We start from the raw sequence: 16749 nt of genomic DNA, 5'->3' as shown, positions 1-16749 counted from the left end.
AGTGGCTGGATTCTTCTATGTGAAAAAGAAGGATGGCGGGCTCCACCCTTGTCTCGATTTCCATGAACTAAACAAAATTACTGTTAGAAATACTTACCCCCTTCCACTCATCCCCACCTATATAGTCAGCTTACTGGGGCCAAATGGTTTTCTAAGCTTGAACTTAGAGAGGTATATAATCTGATACGGATCCAGGAAGGTGATGAGTGGAAGACAGCGTTTTAAACATCTGAGGGTTTATTCGAGTTCCTGGTCATGCCTTTTGGTTTGACCAATGCGGTCTTTCAGAACTTTATGAATGGCATTTTTTCTGATATCATTGAAAGGTTTATTGTGGTATACCTTGAGGACATTCTAATTTTTTCATCTGATCTGGATTCGCACTATGAATGTGTTCGTTATGTTTTACAGAGACTCAGGGAAAATTCTTTGTTTGCCAAATTAGAAAAATGTACTTTCTCTGTTCAGGAAATATCATTTCTGGGGTTCATCATATCTGCTAAAGGGTTTAAGATGGATCCTGGGAAGGTGCAAGCTATAGTTGACTGGGTTCAACCTCATGACCTTAAAGCACTGCAGCGTTTTTTAAGATTTGCCAATTATTATAGAAAACTTATTAGGAGTTTTTCACAGATATTTAAACCTCTTGCCGATCTCACATGTAAGGGGGCGGATCTAAAGGTTTGGTCGTCAGATGCCACTGAGGCCTTTAATAGATTTAAAGAGTGCTTCATGTCTGCTCCAGTTTTGATTCAACCTGATCTTTAGAAACCGTTTATCGCAGAGGTGGATGCCTCAGAGGTTGGGGTGGGGCTGTTTTGTCTCAAGGTCCTAAAACCCTGAGAAACTTAAGGCCATGTGCATTTTTTTCTAGGAAATTTTCATCCGCTGAGAGAAATTATGATCGAAATCGTGAACTGCTTGCTGTCAAGTTAGTGTTTAAGGAATGGAGGCATTTTTTGGAGGGAGCTACTCATTAGGTTGCGGTTGTGACTGATCATAAAAATTTGGCTTATATTGAATCTGCTAAACGTTTAACCCCTAGACAGGCTAGGTGGTCCTTATTTTTTTCTAGATTTAATTTCTCCATCGCGTTCAGGCCAGGGTATAAGAATGTTAGGGCTGAAGCTTTGTCACGTAGCCTTGATTCAGTTTCTCCTCCAGAAAAGCCCTCCTCCATTCTTCCTCAGGGTATAGTATTTTCTATGGTATCCTCAGAATTGGAAGCTGACATTCGCCAAGTCCAGTCTTTGGCTTCTTCTGCTAGCCCTGGATCTAAACTATTTGTGCCCGTGTACATCAGATTATGTCAAGACTTTCAAGACTCTATCTTGAGTGGTCACCCTGGGGTCATTGTCACACAGAAAGCTAGGTGTAGACTTTTTTGGTGGCCATCCGTGCTTAACGACATTAAAAGTTTTGTGTCCACTTGTGAGGTTTGCGCATGCGCTAAAGTTTGTCATAACTGGCCAGCTGGGGAATTGGTTCCAATGCCTATTCCAGAAAGACCGTGGACTCATTTGATCTTGGATTTCATCACTAATTTGACTTTGTTCAGTGATAAAAGTCTTAGTTACTCACCGGTTAACGGTGTTTTTCGGAGTCCATGACAGCACCACCTGAGAGAGGGGATCCGCCCTTCAGGAACAGGAAACCTACAGATACAAAAGGGCGGCACCTCTCCCACGCATCAGTTGGATTACAGAGCACAAGAGGACCACAATGGTTAATGGCAAAATTTATATACAGTACTTTTACACAACTATTCCTTACCAGTGTACCTACAAGAGGAAGAAGTGCACACCCAAATTTAAACTAAAGGGAGGGAATATACGGGTGCTGTCATGGACTCCGAAAAACACCGTTTACCGGTGAGTAACTAAGACTTTATCGGTCGTCCATGACAGCACCACCTGAGAGAATTACAGAGAGTAAAAGTATTTAGGGAGGGACTACAGCCTGCAGTACCCTTATACCAAAAGAGAGGTCTGTGGAAGCACCCAAGTCTAGCCTATAATGATTATAAAAGGTGCTCGGAGAGGACCAAGTAGCCGCCTTACATATCTGGTCAATGGAGACTTCTGATCTCTCGGCCCACGAGGACGCCATGGCTCTGGTGGAATGCGCCCTCACTTTTGCAGGTGCCGGTCTGCCCTTTGAGGTGTATGCAATTGAAATAGCCTCTCTAATCCACCTAGCTAGTGTATTTTTTGACACTCTACAGCCTTTCCTGGGACCTTGATGGGAGATAAATAGGGCATTCTCTTTTTTCCAGGGGTCAGTAACCGCCAGATATTCTTTAAGGCATTCTCTAACATCTAAGGTGTGTAATTTCTCTTCCTTCTCATTAGCTGGATTAGGGAGGAAGGATGGAAGGACTATTTCCTGTGTTCTATGAAAGCTAGAAACTACCTTCGGTAAGTACGCCGGGTCAGGTCTGAGTATTACCCTATCGTCCTTAAACTGCAAATAAGGAGGACGCCTAGATAATGCCTGGATGTCGCTTACCCTACGAGCTGAGGTTAGAGCTACCAGGAAGGCTACCTTGAGGGACAGGTTTTTTATAGAGGCTGATGAGATGGGTTCGAATGGAGCTTCTGTCATGGCTGTAAGGACTAGGTTCAGGTCCCATGGCATGAATCTATCCTTCACCACTGGCCTGGATCTACCTGCTGCCTTGATGAATCTACTGACCCAGTAATTACCCGCGATGTTGCAGCTAAAGAGGGCCCTCAAGGCTGAAACTTGTACTTTGAGGGTACTAGTGGAGAGCCCCATTTCTAGACCTTTCTGAAGAAATTCTAAGATTTGATTTATAGGAGCCGAACCCCCAGCGACTACTCTAGAGTTCTTTAGGAATCTCTTCCAAATTCTGACATAGATCTTGGTAGTAGTGATCTTTCTACTTTTAAGTAGAGTGTCAACCAGGTCTGGGGAGAAGCCTTTATCTTTCAGCAGTGCCCGTTCAAACTCCACGCCATCAGATGTAGGCCAGCCACCTGAGGATGAAAGACTGGGCCCTGGGATAGGAGATCCGGGATCTCCGGCAGGACCCAAGGATCGGACACTGACATGGTCCTGAGGCATGAGAACCAAGCCCTCCTGGGCCAAAACGGAGCGATCACTATAACTTTCGCTCTGTCTCTCCTGATTTTCCTCACCACTAGAGGTAATAGCGATAGGGGAGGGAAGGCATAGGATAGCCCGAAATCCCACTTTATCAGCAAGGAGTCTACCGCCAGGGGGTCTTCTCTGGGATTTAGTGAGCAAAACTGTCTTACTTTCCTGTTTTCTTTGGTGGCGAAGAGATCTATCTCTGGCAGTCCCCACTTCTGTACAATCAGGTCGAAGATAGAGTTTTTTAGGGACCATTCTCCTTGCCTTAAGAGATTGCGGCTCAGGAAATCTGCCGTGGTGTTTTCTTTCCCCTTTATATGTAGAGCTGTTAATGATAGGAAATGCTGCTCTGCTAGCTGGAACAGCCGTTCTGCTACATTCATCAGGGATTTGGAACGGGTCCCGCCTTGGTGGTTGATATACGCTACGGTGACCAGATTGTCGGAGAACACTCGCACATGATGGCCCTGTAGATACACAAGCAGTTCTTTAGCCGCCAGCTCTACTGCTGTCAATTCTTTCAAGTTGGATGACATCTCTATCTGATGATGCTCCCATAGGCCCTGGACCAGAATTTCCCCCATATGAGCCCCCCAACCGGAAGGGCTAGCATCCGTGGTGATTATGCGGGATATGTCATATTCCCAGGGAACCCCTCTGGATAAATTATTCTCATCTAGCCACCATTCTAGGGACTCCCTTGTGTTTCGGGACAAGGTTAGCTGGCCCTCTAAGTAACCCCCAAGCATTTTTTGATGCCTTAAGACATCGCCCTGTAGAGTTCTTGAATGAAACTGGGCCCACTGGACCGCCGGGATACAGGAGGAAAGTGAACCTAGAAGGGACATGGCTTTCCTGAGGGACATGGTCGGGTTATTGGAAGCGTTCAGGACCTGATAGTGTAGGCGAACCAGCTTCTCTGGGGGCAGTCGGCATTCCTGTTTTACGGAATCTAGGATGAGGCCCAAGAATTGTTGGATTCTCATCGGCTGTAACCGAGATTTTTTAATGTTAAGCAGCCATCCTAACCGTTCTAGGGCAGACCTTGCCCTTTGTAGCTGTTGCAAACAATGGTTAGCCGTTTTCCCTACAATCAAGAAGTCATCTAAGTAGGGAACTACTAAAATGTCTAATTCACGTAGATGGGCCATAACTTCCGCTACTTTAGTAAACACACGGGGAGCGACTGCCACCCCAAAGGGAAGGGCCGCATACTGGAAATGTTGAACTGACCCATCTAACTGCACTGCCACTCTGAGAAAACTCTGATGATCTGCATGAATGGGTATATGGTAGTAGGCATCTTTCAAATCTAACACCACCATGAAGCAGTTTTGAAACAGTAATTTTATTGTTGAATTAATTGTTTCCATCTTAAATGGGCGTGTGACCAGGAATTCATTGAGGGATTTAAGATTTATTATGGTCCTAAAGGAACTGTCTGGCTTGCGGACCAGGAACAAAGGGGAGTAGAAACCTTTCCCCCTTTCTTCCTCTGGAACTTTAGTTAGGACCTTTTTATGGCAAAGATCCCGAACTTCAGCTTCCAGGGCAGACTGTTCTGAAGAGGATGACCTAAGAGGAGTGACCTTAAAACGATCTTGGGGAACCCGGGAGAATTCTAGTCGTAGGCCCGCAGCTACCACCCCCAGTATCCAGTTGCTAATAGAGATTAATGTCCAGGCCGGGTAGAAGGCAGCTAGTCTCCCCCCTACCGGAGCAACTAGTCATTGGGGCGGCTTTTTAGTGTCCCGTGCTGGACCTTCCTGGCGCCCCCCTCCTCCAAACATGAATCCAGTACCTCTCCTTCTTTTGTCATCCCATCTGCCCTGATCCCTGGACGGCCTCCTACGGAAATATCCTTTCCTGGTAAAGGGGCGTCTAAAAGAGGGGTTCGGCAGACTGGGGAACTTCTTTTTATCGTCCCCGGCCTTCTCTAAAAGTTCATCCAGGATGGGCCCAAACAGGTATTCGCCCTCACAAGGAATGGAAAAGAGTCGAGATCTGGCCTGGATGTCTCCTGGCCAGCATTTTAACCAGAGAGCCCTTCGAGCTGCGTTGGATAAACCTGCGGTTCTAGCCGCCATCCTCGCAGAATCTGCTGACGCATCAGCCAGAAAAGCAGCAGCACTTTGGATAACTGGTAAAGCTTTTCGAATGTATGCTCTTGAGGTTCCATCCTTCAATTGGGAATCCAGCTGATCCAGCCAGACCATCAAGGATCTGGCCGTACATGTGGCCGCTACCGCTGGTCTCAAGGCACCCGCTGACATCTCCCATGTTCCTTTCAGAAAAGAATCCGCTTTTTTATCTAGCGGGTCCTTTAAGGAGGCCATGTCATCGAAAGGTATGGAGGACTTTTTGGAGGCTTTGGCCACTGCCGCGTCCAGCTTAGGGGCCTTGTCCCATTTGGTTACCACTGGGTCATCAAACGGGTACCTTCGTTTGAAGGCGGGTGGCAAAGAACCTCTTTTTTCTGGCTTTTTCCATTCTCTATCTATTAGGTTCTGGACTTTATCATTCAGCGGAAAGGATCTGCGCTTTCTGGGATCTAGGCCTCCGAATATCACTTCCTGTGCCGAAAGTTCCGGTTTTGTGTCTGCTACCCCCATGGTGGACCTTACTGCTTTAACTAACTTATCCATCTGGTCTAAGAGAAAGCAGAAACGGCTCGAGTCTTCCTCTGAAGATGATGAAGTGGAGGCCGAGGAATCTGAGGAGATATCGATTCCAGGTGCGGCCGAAGACTCTGAACCCGAGAGGTTAACATCTCTTCCCTTAGAGGAGTCTTTTTTAGATAGGGCCTTCATTTCTGTCCTGATTATCTCCCTCAGGCTTGTGGTGAAGTCTGGAGTTTCTTCCGCCACCTGTATGGACGGGGAAGAGTGTAAGGGCCTGTCAATCTACCCCTAGGGTACCGTCCCCATCCAACCCCTACCGTTTGTCGCACGCAAGGCTGACACAACTTTTTAGGGTGGCCGTCTGGCAAAGGACAATTACAGAGGGCACATTCCCTGTGCTTCTGCTTCCCCGTAGCTTTCCTTGCCTGCGAAAGAACAAAATAAAACACTGCATCAGGGTACATTCACGGAGATCTCTTACCCATGCAGACGAGGCAGGTACCGGGTCACGGAGGGAGGCAGGAGGGTCCTTTAGCCTGGAGGAACTTCTGTGGCTTTGTTCGCCCGTCCGTTTCTTCTTCTGCTGGCCACTCGCATGTAAATTCGCTGTGGCCTGTTTCTCTGGGCGCTCCTGCGCCTCGTCCTGCTGCTCTGTGGGGGCTTCTGTCGAATCCATTGCTGGGCCTTCAGAAGCACCCCAGCAGCGTCACCTCCTGCTTTTAAAGCCTCCCACAGTGTCCGGGTTAGCAGGGCTCTGGCGCGGCACCTCCCCCCGGGTCCTCCCCCCCCCGCGACTCCCCCCCCACATGCTCCGTCTCCCCCCCCGCCCCCCCCGGGGCCGCGGGCCGCCCCAGACCGCTGAGCACCGGCGGCGCATCCCGGAAAGCCGGCCGGCACCCGACTTCCGGTTTCGGCGTTCCCGGCCCCGCCCCTTCCGCTGCGTCACTTCCGCCGCGCGATCAAGGCCGCGGGAGCGCGCGGAAAGGAGCCGGCACGGCTCCGGAATGCCCGCCGCCCCCACATGCGCCGACCTGCGCCCGCCGAACAGGCGCGACCACCAGCCCCCGGCAAGAGAGGGAGAGAGAGAGAGAGGAGCAAGCGGAGACCGGGTGAATGCAACAGGAGGGGTTCCAGGGGTCATACTTACCTTGTGCCGGCCCTATGGAGACGGCTGTCCACCGGACCCTCTGCTCCGCCTGCTCCAACCACTGTCGTGGTGACCTACCCGGCCCCACCGTGGCGCATCCAGGGACCCGAGCTTGACCGAGGTAGGAGACCCCCCCGCTACCTGGGTCGGTCAGCCGGCCTGGGAATCCCTCGACGACTCCATGATGGACCATCTGTAGGAAGTCCCGTCCTATAGGAACAGGAAACCAACTGATGCGTGGGAGAGGTGCCGCCCTTTTGTATCTGTAGGTTTCCTGTTCCTGAAGGGCGGATCCCCTCTCTCAGGTGGTGCTGTCATGGACGACCGATAAACTGTTATTTGGGTGGTGGTTGACCGATTCAGTAAACAACCTCACTTTGTTCCATTATCAGGGTTTCCTAATGCGGAGACACTTTCCAGGTTATTCATCAATCAAGTGATGAGATTCCATGGCATTCCTTTGAACATTATATCTGATGGGGGGTGCAGTTTGTCTCTCAATTCTGGAAAGAAGTTTTGGAAGAGATTGGGGATTGACCTGTCGTTTTCCTTTGCTTACCATCCTGAAACCAACGGTCAGATGGAGAGGACAAATCAGTCGTTGGAGCAAATTCTAAGGTGTTTTGTTACGGCTCAGCAGGAGGACTGGTCCTCATTCTTACCTCTTGCTGAATTCGCCTTTAACAGTCGGGTTAACCAGTCTACTGGAACCTCAACATTTTTCTGTAATTATGGTTTTCATCCTCATTTTGGTGAATTCTCGAGGGAGTAGAGGTTGCTATACAAAAACTGGGGGATGTCTGGAGAGAGGTTCACAGAAATATTGAGGTAGCCCAGAGTCACCGGAAACGGAAGTCCGATAGGAAACGTTCAGGGGGTCCCGTATTCAGAGTTGGTGATAAGGGCTGGCTTTCTTCCAAAAATATTAAATTGAAAATGCCATCAGCCAAGATGTATCCAAAGTTTATTGGTCCATATGAGATTTTGGAGGTAGTTAATCCAGTGGCTTTCAGATTAAAACTCCCTCCATCTTATCGCATTCCAAATGTATTTCATAAATTATCGCTGAAAGAGTTTATCCCTTCCATTTTGTCTGCCTGTTTTGTGGGTCAATAAAGCATTGCCACATTGTTTTACCCTCACCCTGGATTGTCTGAGTAGTGTTATGATCACATTACTGGGAGAGCGGGCGATCGGCAGGACGCCCGCTGGTCCATGCAGTTCCGGCTAGCGGACCTGGGCGCTCGCCGCCCCCCCTCCGTTTCCCCCACATGGGTGTGCAGAGGACAGAGATGGCCGGTGTGCAGAGGACGGAGATGGCCGGTGTGCAGAGGACGGAGATGGCCGGTGTGTAGAGGACGGAGATGGCCGGTGTGTAGAGGACGGAGATGGCCAGTGTGCAGAGGACGGAGATGGCCGGTGTGCAGAGGACGGAGATGGCCGGTGTGTAGAGGACGGAGATGGCCGGTATGCAGAGGACGGAGATGGCCAGTGTGCAGAGGACGGAGATGGCCGGTGTGCAGAGGACGGAGATGTTCGGTGTGCAGAGGACTGGGATGTTGTTTCGCAGAGGACGGGAATGGCCGGTGTGCAGAGGACGGAGATGGCCGGTGTGCAGAGGATGGATATGTTGCACATGCAGAGGACAGAGGTAGCTGGTGTGCAGAGGACGGAGATAGCTGGTGTCCAGAGGTTGGAGATGATGGATGTGCAGGGAGCAGTGACGTGTCCATAGAGCCTCTGCTTTAGACATTAGCCACAGACCTTGATCTGAACATTCTGCTGCCTTTTCTCTGATGGATTTTGTCTGGAATATTCTGCTCCCCTAATATGTTACAGTGAGACAATGCTGCCAGAGTCTGAAGCCGGACGATTCTTGTGGTCGATGTGAGGGATGGGAAAGATATTAGGACAAATCTGATTCTGGCCAGAGATAGGAGGCGCCTCATCTGTATCCAGATCATGGGCTCCCAGAATGCGGAGGATCACGGGGGTTGCAGCCATCACCTCATTATAAGGAGAGAAATTTAGGGCAGTCCCTCATAATACAGAGAATGAGCAGCACTGGGCCGTGGCGGAGAGAAGGGGGTGTAAGTGTGGGATCAGGAGGGGAGCCAGATGTGGCAAGCTTACAGGGATGGTGGATGCTGCAAACACCTTACACATAAGTGTCGGCCGTACTGTGCCACCAAACTACAGAGCCAAACCCTTCATGCATGGTGTCCTCTATGTGGAGCAGCCATAAGCACCTGATGACCCTGATTCTCCATAATACAGGACTCAACCAACCACCCATGTTCATTCCTAGGATCAGTCAGGTGAGTGGCTGCCCACATCTGCCTGGCGGCTTCCCAGGAATGTGTCTAGGCAGCTCGTGTGGACACTTAGTGATAGCTCTCCTCCATTGTAGTGATGGAGGCCAAGGACTGAGGTGAGGACATCGGTGTCCATGTGTTTCCTGCCCCGCACTTCTCACAGGATGGCCCGTGCACAATGGAACAATACACAGATACTGCTGAGTAGCGAGTGGATATAAATCCTAGGATCTCATCCTCGTAAGGTTACCACATCTGTCACAGACGGATGATGGCCATGAATCATCTCGCGGTCTGCTGTATCCGTCCCTCTGTGTGTTTCCTGGACTGAGCTCCAAGTAACAGATAAACACATAGAGGATCATGGAGCAGAAGATGTGGACAAAGGAGCAGGGATGAGGCCACAGCTTCCTCCCTTCTATTCCTGCCTCCCGGGTGATCCTGAGGCCAACATCTGCTTTATTCCCACACTCAGGGTCCACCATGATGTCACTCACCCTGGAGACACGGTCCATATCTACTGCTGAAGGTTGTAGAGTTCGGCCGCAGCCTCGGTCGGGTCGTGGATGTCACAGAGGACATGTTTGTATATATGCACTTGGCCACAGACTATGAAGACAGAGACGCTTAGTGCCTAGAGGGATTCGGCTAATTTCCAGCACAATCCTTTACTTACTGACGCTGGACCTTGAGGTCATTGCACTGCGCGATCGGCCAGTGAGGAGTCACCATGTCCAGCGATGTTCTGCATCCCTCCATATCTGACATGCAATCACAGGACTCTTCATCCATCTGAATCCTCGCTGAGCATAGTAATCCCCCAGTCCCTGGGGTCCGAGCCTTGGATATACAGCACATGTCACGGACTTCTGATCTGGGCACAGAGACCGCGGCCTGGATTACATGGAGTCACTGTCACTTCTCAGTCTGTGGCCCCGAGGTTATTGCTGTGGTTTTGTCCTTTCCCCAGTCACAGTGGGGCCGAGGCGTCACCCGTCCATGATGAGTCTGTGCAGAGAACGCTGTAGAAATTATACAATCAGTAACTTGGTACAGAAAAAGAGAGACGTCTCAGGTTGAGGACCCTCAAAGTGGCAGATGGTCACAGCGACCCCGGCGGTCTCTTACCATTGCCTGCCAAGACTGCAAATATGTATGAAGAGGTGGGCGGACTCGGGCATTGGCCAGCTCAGCCCACGGACCACAAGCAGATGTGATACTGTGGATGTACTGTAGGTGTGCCTGAGGGCAGAAGTGTGGGGCACCGACACACATGGTCACGTGCAGGGGACGTGATGTTCAGCCGTAAGGATCAGACACAGGAAGCCATTACAACACCACCGTCTATCTCCACAAAGGCTCTGTCTATATGACGGGGTCCTGTATAGAAGAGACACTATAGGAAGAAAAGTATGTGCCCTCCACATCCACCTCCGGGGGCTTCACTGTCTTCATCTACATCCATAGACATTAATATGGAGGAAAGTATGTGCCCCCCACATCCACCTCCGGGGGCTTCACTGACCTCATCTACATCCAAACACATTAATATGGAGAAAGTATGTGCCCCCCACATCCACCTCCGGGGGCTTCTCTGTCCTCATCTACATCCATAGACATTAATATGGAGGAAAGTATGTGCCCCCCACATCCACCTCCGGGGGCTTCACTGTCCTCATATACATCCATACACATTAATATGGAGAAAGTATGTGCCCCCCACATCCACCTCCGGGGGCTTCTCTGTCCTCATCTACATCCATAGACATTAATATGGAGAAAGTATGTGCCCCCCACATCCACCTCCGGGGGCTTCACTGTCCTCATCTACATCCATAGACATTAATATGGAGGAAAGTATGTGCCCCCCACATCCACCTCCCTGGGCTTCTCTGTCCTCATCTACATCCATAGACATTAATATGGAGGAAAGTATGTGCCCCCCACATCCACCTCCGGGGGCTTCACTGTCCTCATCTACATCCATAGACATTAATATGGAGGAAAGTATGTGCCCCCCACATCCACCTCCGGGGGCTTCACTGTCCTCATCTACATCCATACACATTAATATGGAGGAAAGTATGTGCCCCCCACATCCACCTCCGGGGGCTTCACTGTCCTCATCTACATCCATAGACATTAATATGGAGGAAAGTATGTGCCCCCCCACATCCACCTCCGGGGGCTTCACTGTCCTCATCTACATCCATAGACATTAATATGGAGGAAAGTATGTGCCCCCCACATCCACCTCCGGGGTCTTCTCTGTCCTCATCTACATCCATAGACATTAATATGGAGGAAAGTATGTGCCCCCCACATCCACCTCCGGGGGCTTCTCTGTCCTCATCTACATCCATAGACATTAATATGGAGAAAGTATATGCCCCCCCACATTCACCTCCGGGTGCTTCTCTGTCCTCATCTACATCCATAGACATTAATATGGAGGAAAGTATGTGCCCCCCACATCCACCTCCGGGGGCTTCTCTGTCCTCATCTACATCCATAGACATTAATATGGAGAAAAGTATGTGCCCCCCACATCCACCTCCGGGGGCTTCACTGTCCTCATCTACATCCATAGACATTAATATGGAGAAAGTATGTGCCCCCCACATCCACCTCCGGGGGCTTCTCTGTCCTCATCTACATCCATAGACATTAATATGGAGAAAGTATGTGCCCCCCACATCCACCTCCGGGGGCTTCACTGTCCTCATCTACATCCATAGACATTAATATGGAGGAAAGTATGTGCCCCCCACATCCACCTCCGGGGGCTTCTCTGTCCTCATCTACATCCATAGACATTAATATGGAGAAAGTATGTGCCCCCCACATCCACCTCCGGGGGCTTCTCTGTCCTCATCTACATCCATAGACATTAATATGGAGAAAGTATGTGCCCCCCACATCCACCTCCGGGGGTTTCTCTGTCCTCATCTACATCCATAGACATTAATATGGAGGAAAGTATGTGCCCCCCACATCCACCTCCGGGGGCTTCACTGTCCTCATCTACATCCATAGACATTAATATGGAGAAAGTATGTGCCCCCCACATCCACCTCCGGGGGCTTCTCTGTCCTCATCTACATCCATAGACATTAATATGGAGAAAGTATGTGCCCCCCACATCCACCTCCGGGGGCTTCACTGTCCTCATCTACATCCATAGACATTAATATGGAGGAAAGTATGTGCCCCCCACATCCACCTCCGGGGGCTTCTCTGTCCTCATCTACATCCATAGACATTAATATGGAGAAAGTATGTGCCCCCCACATCCACCTCCGGGGGCTTCTCTGTCCTCATGTACATCCATAGACATTAATATGGAGAAAGTATGTGCCCCCCACATCCACCTCCGGGGGGTTCACTGTCCTCATCTACATCCATAGACATTAATATGGAGGAAAGTATGTGCCCCCCACATCCACCTCCGGGGGCTTCTCTGTCCTCATCTACATCCATAGACATTAATATGGAGAAAGTATGTGCCCCCCACATCCACCTCCGTGGGCTTCTCTGTCCTCATCTACATCCATAGACATTAATATGGAGAAAGTATGTGCCCCCCACATCCACCTCCGGGGGTTTCTCTGTCCTCATCTACATCCATAGACATTAATATGGAGAAAGTTTGTGCCCCCCACATTCAACTCCGGGGGCTTCACTGTCCTCATCTACATCCATAGACATTAATATGGAGGAAAGTATGTGCCCCCCACATCCACCTCCGGGGGCTTCACTGTCCTCATCTACATCCATAGACATTAATATGGAGAAAGTATGTGCCCCCCATATCCACCTCCAGGGGCTTCACTGTCCTCATCTACATCCATAGACATTAATATGGAGAAAGTATGTGCCCCCCACATCCACCTCCAGGGGCTTCACTGTCCTCATCTACATCCATAGACATTAATATGGAGAAAGTATGTGCCCCCCACATCCTCCTCCGGGGGCTTCTCTGTCCTCATCTACATCCATAGACATTAATATGGAGAAAGTATGTGCCCCCCACATCCACCTCCGGGGGCTTCTCTGTCCTCATCTACATCCATAGATATTAATATGGAGAAAGTATGTGCCCCCCGTATCCACCTCCGGGGGCTTCACTGTCCTCATCTACATCCATAGACATTAATACGGAGGAAAGTATGTGCCCCCCACATCCACCTCCGGGGGCATCTCTGTCCTCATCTACATCCATAGACATTAATATGGAGAAAGTATGTGCCCCCCACATCCACCTCCGGGGGCTTCACTGTCCTCATCTACATCCATAGACATTAATATGGAGGAAAGTATGTGCCCCCCACATCCACCTCCGGGGGCTTCTCTGTCCTCATCTACATCCATAGACATTAATATGGAGAAAGTATGTGCCCCCCACATCCACCTCCGGGGGCTTCACTGTCCTCATCTACATCCATAGACATTAATATGGAGGAAAGTATGTGCCCCCCACATCCACCTCCGGGGGCTTCTCTGTCCTCATCTACATCCATAGACATTAATATGGAGAAAGTATGTGCCCCCCACATCCACCTCCGGGGGCTTCACTGTCCTCATCTTCATCCATAGACATTAATATGGAGGAAAGTATGTGCCCCCCACATCCACCTCCGGGGGCTTCTCTGTCCTCATCTACATCCATAGACATTAATATGGAGAAAGTATGTGCCCCCCACATCCACCTCCGGGGGCTTCTGTTCTCATCTACATCCATAGACATTAATATGGAGGAAAGTATGTGCCCCCCACATCCACCTCTGGGGGCTTCTCTGTCCTCATCTACATCCATAGACATTAATATGGAGAAAGTATGTGCCCCCCCACATCCACCTCCGGGGGCTTCACTGTTCTTATCTACATCTATAGACATTAATATGGAGGAAAGTATGTGCCCCCCACATCCACCTCCGGGGGCTTCACTGTCCTCATCTACATCTATAGACATTAATATGGAGGAAAGTATGTGCCCCCCACATCCACCTCCGGGGGCTTCTCTGTCCTCATCTACATCAATAGACATTAATATGGAGAAAGTATGTGCCCCCCACATCCACTTCCGGGGGGGTTCACTGTCCTCATCTACATCCATAGACATTAATATGGAGAAAGTATGTGCCCCCCACATCCTCCTCCGGGGGCTTCTCTGTCCTCATCTACATCCATAGACATTAATATGGAGAAAGTATGTGCCCCCCACATCCACCTCCGGGGGCTTCTCTGTCCTTATCTACATCCATAGATATTAATATGGAGAAAGTATGTGCCCCCCACATCCACCTCCGGGGGCTTCACTGTCCTCATCTACATCCATAGACATTAATATGGAGGAAAGTATGTGCCCCCCACATCCACCTCCGGGGGCTTCTCTGTCCTCATCTACATCCATAGACATTAATATGGAGGAAAGTATGTGCCCCCCACATCCACCTCCGGGGGCTTCACTGTCTTCATCTACATCCATAGATATTAATATGGAGAAAGTATGTGCCCCCCACATACACCTCCGGGGGCTTCTGTTCTCATCTACATCCATAGACATTAATATGGAGGAAAGTATGTGCCCCCCACATCCACCTCTGGGGCTTCACTGTCCTCATCTACATCCATAGACATTAATATGGGGAAAGTATGTGCCCCCCACATCCAACTCCGGGGGCTTCTGTTCTCATCTACATCCATAGACATTAATATGGAGGAAAGTATGTGCCCCCCACATCCACCTCCGGGGGCTTCACTGTCCTCATCTACATCCATAGACATTAATATGGAGGAAAGTATGTGCCCCCCACATCCACCTCCGGGGGCTTCACTGTCCTCATCTACATCTATAAACATTAATATGGAGGAAAGTATGTGCCCCCCACATCCACATCCGGGGGCTTCTGTTCTCACCTACATCTATAGACATTAATATGGAGGAAAGTATGTGCCCCCCACATCCACATCCGGGGGCTTCTGTTCTCATCTACATCCATAGACATTAATATGGAGGAAAGTATGTGCCCCCCACATCCACCTCTGGGGGCTTCTCTGTCCTCATCTACATCCATAGACATTAATATGGAGAAAGTATGTGCCCCCCACATCCACCTCCGGGGGCTTCACTGTTCTCATCTACATCTATAGACATTAATATGGAGGAAAGTATGTGCCCCCCACATCCACCTCCGGGGGCTTCACTGTCCTCATCTACATCTATAGACATTAATATGGAGGAAAGTATGTGCCCCCCACATCCACCTCCGGGGGCTTCTCTGTCCTCATCTACATCAATAGACATTAATATGGAGAAAGTATGTGCCCCCCACATCCACCTCCGGGGGCTTCACTGTCCTCATCTACATCCATAGACATTAATATGGAGGAAAGTATGTGCCCCCCACATCCACCTCCGGGGGCTTCTCTGTCCTCATCTACATCCATAGACATTAATATGGAGAAAGTATGTGCCCCCCACATCCACCTCCGGGGGCTTCTCTGTCCTCATCTACATCCATAGACATTAATATGGAGAAAGTTTGTGCCCCCCACATCCAACTCCGGGGGCTTCACTGTCCTCATCTACATCCATAGACATTAATATGGAGGAAAGTATGTGCCCCCCACATCCACCTCCGGGGGCTTCACTGTCCTCATCTACATCCATAGACATTAATATGGAGAAAGTATGTGCCCCCCACATCCACCTCCAGGGGCTTCACTGTCCTCATCTACATCCATAGACATTAATATGGAGAAAGTATGTGCCCCCCACATCCACCTCCAGGGGCTTCACTGTCCTCATCTACATCCATAGACATTAATATGGAGAAAGTATGTGCCCCCCACATCCTCCTCCGGGGGCTTCTCTGTCCTCATCTACATCCATAGACATTAATATGGAGAAAGTATGTGCCCCCCACATCCACCTCCGGGGGCTTCTCTGTCCTCATCTACATCCATAGATATTATTATGGAGAAAGTATGTGCCCCCCGTATCCACCTCCGGGGGCTTCACTGTCCTCATCTACATCCATAGACATTAATACGGAGGAAAGTATGTGCCCCCCACATCCACCTCCGGGGGCATCTCTGTCCTCATCTACATCCATAGACATTAATATGGAGAAAGTATGTGCCCCCCACATCCACCTCCGGGGGCTTCACTGTCCTCATCTACATCCATAGACATTAATATGGAGGAAAGTATGTGCCCCCCACATCCACCTCCGGGGGCTTCTCTGTCCTCATCTACATCCATAGACATTAATATGGAGAAAGTATGTGCCCCCCACATCCACCTCCGGGGGCTTCACTGTCCTCATCTACATCCATAGACATTAATATGGAGGAAAGTATGTGCCCCCCACATCCACCTCCGGGGGCTTCTCTGTCCTCATCTACATCCATAGACATTAATATGGAGAAAGTATGTGCCCCCCACATCCACCTCCGGGGGCTTCACTGTCCTCATCTTCATCCATAGACATTAATATGGAGGAAAGTATGTGCCCCCCACATCCACCTCCGGGGGCTTCTCTGT

At 49.9% G+C, this 16749-nt stretch overlaps 1 pseudogene; it reads left to right on the top strand.

Annotated features, from left to right (window-relative positions):
• Positions 1-8345: 8345 nt before the first annotated feature.
• Positions 8346-16749, top strand: part of LOC141065400 (large ribosomal subunit protein eL8 pseudogene) — a 179928-nt pseudogene continuing 171524 nt past the window's right edge.

This window comes from Dendrobates tinctorius, unplaced genomic scaffold (genome assembly GCF_039654945.1).
Source record: "Dendrobates tinctorius isolate UK_male_01 unplaced genomic scaffold, ASM3965494v1 ptg000251l, whole genome shotgun sequence".
In the NCBI taxonomy this organism is placed as follows: Eukaryota; Metazoa; Chordata; class Amphibia; order Anura; family Dendrobatidae; genus Dendrobates; species Dendrobates tinctorius.
The sequence above is the reverse complement of the archived record's forward strand: the minus strand, read 5'-3'. Positions and strand labels throughout refer to the sequence as shown.